The sequence below is a fragment of the Artibeus jamaicensis genome, unplaced genomic scaffold (assembly GCF_021234435.1).
Source record: "Artibeus jamaicensis isolate MK-2021 breed Jamaican fruit bat unplaced genomic scaffold, CSHL_Jam_final contig_456, whole genome shotgun sequence".
Lineage (NCBI taxonomy): Eukaryota > Metazoa > Chordata > Mammalia > Chiroptera > Phyllostomidae > Artibeus > Artibeus jamaicensis.
This window is the reverse complement of record NW_026521839.1, coordinates 1618732-1626518: the sequence shown is the minus strand read 5'-3', so window position 1 is coordinate 1626518 and position 7787 is coordinate 1618732. Positions and strand designations below refer to the sequence as shown.

General features: G+C 39.1%; 1 non-coding gene across 1 annotated transcript; it reads left to right on the top strand.

Moving 5' to 3' along the window:
- Window positions 1-6266: 6266 nt before the first annotated feature.
- LOC119055816 (U2 spliceosomal RNA) lies at window positions 6267-6457 on the top strand. Its single transcript, XR_005083748.2, has one exon. It is a non-coding gene; the product is annotated as a U2 spliceosomal RNA (small nuclear RNA).
- Window positions 6458-7787: the final 1330 nt, after the last annotated feature.

Sequence of the window (7787 nt, the reverse complement as noted above, 5' to 3'; positions counted from 1 at the left end):
AACTTCACACTTAGACAATGTGCCAAACAATGTATCCACATTCATGCTTTGTATGTGCTTATTGAACCCCGATGGCAGGTGCAAAATAGATCATCATTTCTGAGCTACCTTTAATATCTGCTTGAAATTAATGGGCCTGAAGAATGCAAATGTGTAGCAGGGATTTGCCTGTCTCCTGGCCCCAAACCCAGGATTTGATCTTCCCCAATATTTATTGAATTGGAGCCTAAATCAACTTCTAAAATGAAGACCAACAACTTATCCTTGAGTCTATAGCCCTGATTTAAGTGAGAATTCTGTTTATAGCAGGTTATTGAATTGCTTTGCTCGGCCCTATTTTAAATAACTGTTGGCCACTTCTCTTGGGAAAGCATTCTAGTTTAAAGACTTGCCTATTAGAAAAAGTTTGCTGATACTCAGCCTAACTCAACAATTTCTCTTCTCCTCTAATTGCTCCTCCTCTGTCTTGGGCTCCATTGGGACCCACAGAGCGAGTGCCACTCACAACTATCCTGCTGGCATTCGGTCCCCAGCGCTAAGTCTGCAAGTCTTCATCTTCCCCAGATGTCAGTCTGAAGAATCATCTGTCATCTCTTGAAATAAACCACTTCCCCTTCTCCATGAGATGTCTTGAAACCTATCATGCTCTCTGATCTAACATCTCTGGAATTATGGGATAGAAGAGCAAGAATGCCCCTTAATGACTTCCAGGCTTCCCCTTCTCCATTAGCAAATGAGGAAAGTATAACCCAGTTATGTTAAATGACTTAGCTAGGCATGTAAGTAGCTGGTGACAGAAGAGCAGGAGCTGAAGCCTGAAATCCTAGGATGGAACCCAAAAAGTGCCCACAGGGCTTAGGTGAGTAATGTAAGTAAGTGAAGTAGGCTGGGTGTGGGTGGGGAGCTATGGTGTCTGAATGCTATACCCTACTTGTCAAAATCATCATGGCCAAATAAATACTCTGAGCCTTCCAGAAAAATCTCAGTTCTGGATTCTTGTGTGAAACACTCTCCATTTAAAAATATTTTCAACTAATTAAGGTTATTTTAAAATTCTCTACGGACAAACTGAAACATGATTAAATCCTGCCTGCAGGGCAATAGTTTATAAATAGTGCTATAGAATTGCATGGAATTTCTCCTACATCTGCAGAATGATGTAAGAACTGAAAGTGTCCTGATAGTTATGCAATCTACCCACCTTGGTTTATGGCTACGGAAGCTAAAAAGAAAGGGTAGAGTAGGATAACTTGAAATTAATGGTCGTCCACATCCATGTCATGGCCTTACGGGGACAAAGCGGGCTTTTCCTCCCCCTTCCATTTAGAAGTGGCTCATGTTTTGCTTTGGCCAGTTATTTGGTAGACAGACATGACACCAGCACTTGACAGGAGCTTGCCCTTCAGCATTCCTGTTTTGGGACACAGAATGTGCCTTAGGCAGTGCTGGCCTGAGGGGGATGAGAGACGTGTGTAGAAGACCCAGACTCACATAGAAGCTTGGAGCCTAGCCTGAGTGAGGTCAACCAAGGTCAGCCAAAACCTGAACCAATGTGCATGTGCAGGTTCTTAAGACATAAATGCTTATCTTAATCCATCGAAAGTGTGTGGTTTTTTATCACACAGTAATAGCAGCAAACTGATGGACACCTTCTCGGTAAGTCTTCACACAATTGTGGATACAAAGTAGATCACAGAATCAGAATTAAGTCAGGGATTTAGACCTCTGGTCCAGGGTATTCTCTCCACTATCCTGTTCTTAAACCCTGGTGATCTTCAATCTGTCATTTTATCCTTATTTCATACCTGAGTCCACCTATATAGACTGAGTAAAGCCAGCAAAATGGGCCTGACCTTTGAGTCCTTTGTGCAAGACTACCTTGCAGGGTGAGTTTGGTCTCTGCGTACAACTACCTGTGTTTTGAATGCAGCTTTGAGATTTCCACAAAGATAAATGAAAATAATCTAGCTTAGTATGCTGTGAGACAATTAGTTGCACAACCAGAATTTAAATTTACATAAAAATTAAAGCAATCTTGATGCAAGACATAGTTTAGAATTACTGCTAATTTAATTGAGGTTACTTAAATGGCCTGTAATCGGCATGATTGTTGCCAATTTCTGGCATCAATCAGCAAGGTAATCAGAACTCACTCAGCAATTTCTACCTCTAAATCCATTCAACTGTAAGACAAATTCCCTTTCTTTTAAGGAAGTTTTGTGGTTTGGGTTCTACTGTATTTATAGTTAGGCCTTTTTTGCATTCTAAACTATTTGTCCAAAAGTCATATAATGTAGTGTTTTTCTTTTAACTCTTCATTCCTTTCCCCCCTTGATGGATTCTATGAAAATTATGATCTCTGTAAGGCTACCAGTGATAATAATACCAGCCTCTTAGGGGTGTAGTCAGGTGTGAATCGTTACATATATACTAGCACAAACACACACACAATTACAATAGCGCCAGACACAAAGTAAAGGCTCACTATTAGCAACTTTTAAATTTCTTCATTTTACACTATTAGCAACTTTTAAATTTCTTCTTTTTATACTCTACTCTTAGGTTTACCACTCTGGCTATATATATGTTTTGAAAGTATTCTGCTACAAATTCATAAAGATGAGCTTGGGTCCTTGGCAATGGAATAAGTCTCCTGCTCGCCCCCTACCATCCAAACCACGTGGACTTGCAGAGTCCCTGGCTGTGATTCTCAGTGGCATCCTTGGCCTGCTGGTGTGAGTGATGGCACCTATCTACCTGTAGTGATTTGAGTGAATAAAAAAGTATTATGAACATTAGAGAATCCTCTTCTAAAGAACTTGGAAAAACATCTTTTTCTGAGAGAGCTTCATATTAGGACAGTGTTTCTCCAGCATCAGTTTCTCTGATGGCCTCATGAAACTGCAGTTATTCTGTCTTCAGTCTTCCCACACCAACCCATTTTTTAGAATATAGCCAGAACGCTCCTTTAAGCAAAGGTCTAATCATATTATATTCTTCCTTAAAATAGCAGTGTTCTAAACATGAGGCATGAGAAGTAATGTGTAATATACACAAGGTTTCTGTCTTTGTGGAAAGGACATTTCAGAGGCTGTGGGGAAAATAGATAAAAGGTAAATAAGTGATTGACTGAAGTAGGTGCTAACTAAGCTCTATGGGAGCAGGAGTATGATGTGTTTTGTTCCCTGCTGTACCCCTAACAAGAAGACTGGAATATTCATAACCAAAGGGGCTCCATCAATGCTTGTTTAATGAATGACCAAATTAAGATAATTTCTGATGGTAATATGTACTATTGCAGAGTCTGACATATGGAAATCCACTAGTGACTGAGTGCAGGTGACTTGGATAGTATAACCATAGAAGGCTTGAAACCTCCCATTCGAGTTTCCAATCCCTTGGAACTTCTTTCAGTTTGTCAATAAGAACATGTTAAAAACCCAATATCCTATTCTTTCTGCCAAGGAATGCTCTTTCTCCATAGCTCTAACATCAGGTCTGCACCTAGCTCATTCTCGCCTTACAGTTGAATATTTAATGTAGATTTCAACTCCTCTAAGAAGCTGGGTCAGGTGCTCCTCATCGTTGCTTGGAGCACTCTGTGCCTCATGGTAGCTCCCATCTTACCGTATTTTCAATGATATTCATTCATGACAGGGAATAATAGAGAGGAAGGAAATCTGCCATGATTAAGCACAGTAAACTTTGGGGGTAGTGTTTTTCCATCACTTCTGAAAGCACAGAAGGCCCATCAGGCTGGTTGCACAGCTCTCCTTTTAACCCTCTTTGTGAATTAGAGGATTCTTTCCTTTAACTGTCTATCGCAAGCATCTAAGTTATCCACTTGTTTGCTCTTCTGTTAATTTATTTGTGTATTTACTTCTATGTAGCCCTGTTCTAAGTCCTCTCTGACATGAGATAAGCATCAGTACCCATCATGCCTGTCAGATCAGAACTGCAACATCAGCACATTGATAATTAGCATTTTTATTTTAGATGAAAACCCTTTATCAATCCTCTTTTCTAGAATGTTTAAAATATTATGGGTCATGCATGGGACCTTCTTGTTTGTTTTAAATCTGATGAATTCTTCTCCCTGAAAAATGCATATTTTCCCCTTATACACATAAAATTTGGCATGCAATTTCTAGGGATTTATGACCTGCAAAACTGCTTATGTTTAAGATCCCCTGATAGATCTCAGCCTTTAAGTATGAAAGGCAAGGAAGCTTGGCTTTGAAAATCAAGGTTTTTAAAGAAGGAATAGACTTTTAGAGTAGAAGGTCATCTGTCATTCTAGTTTAGGAAAAGAGATGAACACCCAGCCCTTACCTCAGTGGTAGAACCAATTATGTAAACATGTACTTAGCCTTTCCTCACATCCTTCAGTGGAAGAAAAGATATAAGGAAGAGAAGGCCCTGGCTAGGTTGCTCAGTTGGTTGGAGCATTGTCCTGTACACCAAAAGGCTGTGGGTTTGGTCCCAGGTCAGCACACACCTAGGTTGTGGGTTCAATCCCTGGTTGGGATGAGTAGGAAGAGAACTGATCAGTGTTTCTCTCTCTCTCTCTCTCTCTCTATAGATAGATAGATAGATAGATAGATAGATAGATAGATAGATAGATGGATGGATAGATATAGAGATATAGATATAGATTAGATATAGATTAGATATAGATATAGATATAGATATAGATATAGATATAGATATAGATATAGATATAGATATAGATATAGATATAGATATAGATATAGATATAGATATAGATATAGATATATCTCCTTCCTTTCCTTCCCCTCTTTCTTATATCAACAAACACATCCTCAGGTGAGAATTTTTAAAAAAGGAAGAGAAGAGAAGAGAGGGGATACAATCAGCCCAGCATCTAGGGAAACGGGCAAGGTGATGCCATCTGAAACTGGGAGTCTAGCCTACAGGACCCTCTAGGAGTCAGCCAGGCAAGACAAAGTTGATTTGATGGCTGGCTCACTTGCCATATCAAGGCACCAGGATTCATTCAGGCATGTCGTGAAATAATGGAGTGTGGGTTTAAAATAGTCTGAAATATACCTGACACTACATTTACTAATGGAGATGATTTATGGTGTCACATTTAGCAGTGTTTTGGCCCTGACAGCATTGTTTATATTCATCTTTTCAGCATAAGATCAGAGAGGAGGTATGTAACCAAAACCTCAAGCATTCTGAACCTGTGCATTTGTCTTTGGTTAGGATTATTAAAGTGGTTTGCCTCTGAGAAGCATGAAGGGAATAAATGTGCATTTTATTAAGATTTCTGGCCAGTAATTGCATTGTTGGAGCATGATCTTCCGGAGTCAGCATTTTGTGTCTAATCATCAGTGAGAGTAATGAATGGCTTCTTGGCTTGTCACTCATGCTCTGCAGTCATCTAAGATAATCCTCTGTAACTCTTTAGGTTGAAGTGAGGTTATTGATGGCAAAAATATTCCTGGATGCTCTCCCCAAATAAAGATCATAGTAAACATGAGCACTGGAAATTGGCTTTTCCCAAACTGCTTGTTTCTAAAGAAGGAAGGTTCTCCCAGGCAGAAGATGTCTTTAAAAAAAAAAGCCTAATTACCATAATCTTGACTTTTGCCTGGTTAATGACAAAATGACTGGATTGAATTTGAGATTTGAGAATTCCACAGGTGTTTCTGCTACTGTCTTTCTGGAATCCCCACAGAAAGTCATTTAAACCTCTCAGTCTTTTCGACTTCATTTCAAATGCCCACCCTGTCTCTCATCATGGCAAACAAGTCAATCTAAGCCTCTATTCTGTGGTCCTGTAAGAAGACAGTATCACCTCTTCCAATTGCTAGGCAAGCTTCAGTGAATCATGCATTAAAACACAATTGAGCTTGGCACAATGCAGGCACTCAGCTAATTGTTGTTACTACTGTTGTCTCAAAGAAGTGAACATGTGGAGAAGTCCATGAATTGGTAAAAGAAGAAATCAGTTGAAGTATTACTCAGTGTTCTAGGTTGTTGTTCTCCTGAACAGTTGTTTTGGGCACAAATTCCATGTCAAAAATGTTACTTTTCCTTTGACAATTTTTTAAAATGAAATAATCTTCCCATGAAAGACTACTTGGCTTAAACTTAATATTTTATTATTATTTCTTCTCCTTTGTTGCTTTATTTTAGAAATGTGTAATGTCAAGTGTTTTCTCTCATTAAATTAAATGGGAGAAGCCAAGCAATAAGTACAAAATATTAGAGCTAGACTAGGAAAAGCTATGATGATCACTTTTTGGCCTTTTGGCCAAGATAAAATGTACTATCTGTTCTTATCAGTTCAATATCTAATACATCCCTTATTCAAGGACAATATATTAAATGGATTTTTGGAGTTGGGAGGTGGAATAGGAGCTTGCTCCATCACCTCCACGCATTGACCTGGTATTGTAATACTTCTGGGAACAGTACATATAGAGTTAGAATGCTACTCAGGTGATAAGGAGTTTTCCATGGGTTATTTAAGTGGACTCAATGTAATCACCAGGGTTCTTAAAAGTAGAGAAAGCAAATGGAAGTGGAGGTCAGTGTGATACTGTGATGTGTGGTGTGAGAAGGACTGGACTTACCTTTGCTGGTGCACCTCAGCTCCAGGTGCACCTGCCCCTCCCTGGCACCCACTCTCTTATTTCTGCTGGCTCCTAATTGACCACCCTCAAATGGTGTTCTATCCACTTTGGCATAAGAAACTTGCCACAATCATCCTTTAAAATAAATATATAATAACCATTTATGTTTAAAACATTAATATGTTTCCATGTCTGACTATCTTGACTAATAGCAAAAGGTATCAGCAATAGTTAAGTCAATACCCTGTTCTCAGGTGAAATGTTCTTTCTTTATAGAAATCCCATTTGATCTTCATAAAACTCCTGGTTTTTGTAAAAGCTAGCTAATGAACGAATCTTGTGACATTACAAATTATAGGTTTACTCTGATGACGAGAGTTGGTCTCTTTGTTTTTGTTTTATTGACATATTTAGGCAGAAGATGGAAACTCTTTGCTTCAGTCACTGACAGCTTAGTTGAACTAAGTTCCTGATCAGCAGTCATGAGAGAGGCTCACAAGAAGGACATTGTTTGATTGCTGTTATTTGTTAGTTTGCTGTTTGTTTTGTCTGGCAAAACCTACTGTGTACTCAGTAAGCGACTTCACTTTCATGCTGTATCAACCCCCAGCCCCTCCAAAAGTCTCCTGTGAACATGCAGCGCTTATGTAAGGCCTGTGGAGACTCTGATATGCTTTATAAAACTGAAGGTGCAAATGTAGGGCCATAGTTTCCTAGTTGAATTCTTTCCTACATGAATTACTGTCAGGTCCCAAAGTGGGATCCTACAAGATCATGTCTCTCAAGATGACTTACAGCTAATGACCAGATTCTCCAAGAGTGATTGACAAGGAGCCCTCTCCTGGCCATTCCAGGCTGTAGTTTCCTTGTTTTTAGTGGAGTCTTCCAAATGTTTTCCTAAGCTTGAGGGAAACAGAGATAGTGGAATATTTTATTGCTAGATACTCAGAAATATTTTTGTGCCAGGAATTACAAATCAGAGACATACCAGGAAAATCTGACCTAAAAATATATTATTGTTGTTGTTATTATTGTTGTTATTTGGCTAGCAGAGTGATCTTTAAATATCAATCAGCAGGATATAAACATCTGGAGTTTCACACATGCACACATACATATATGGATGAATGGATTTAGGGAAGGGGGATGGATGGATGGATTTGGATTTGGATTTCAGCG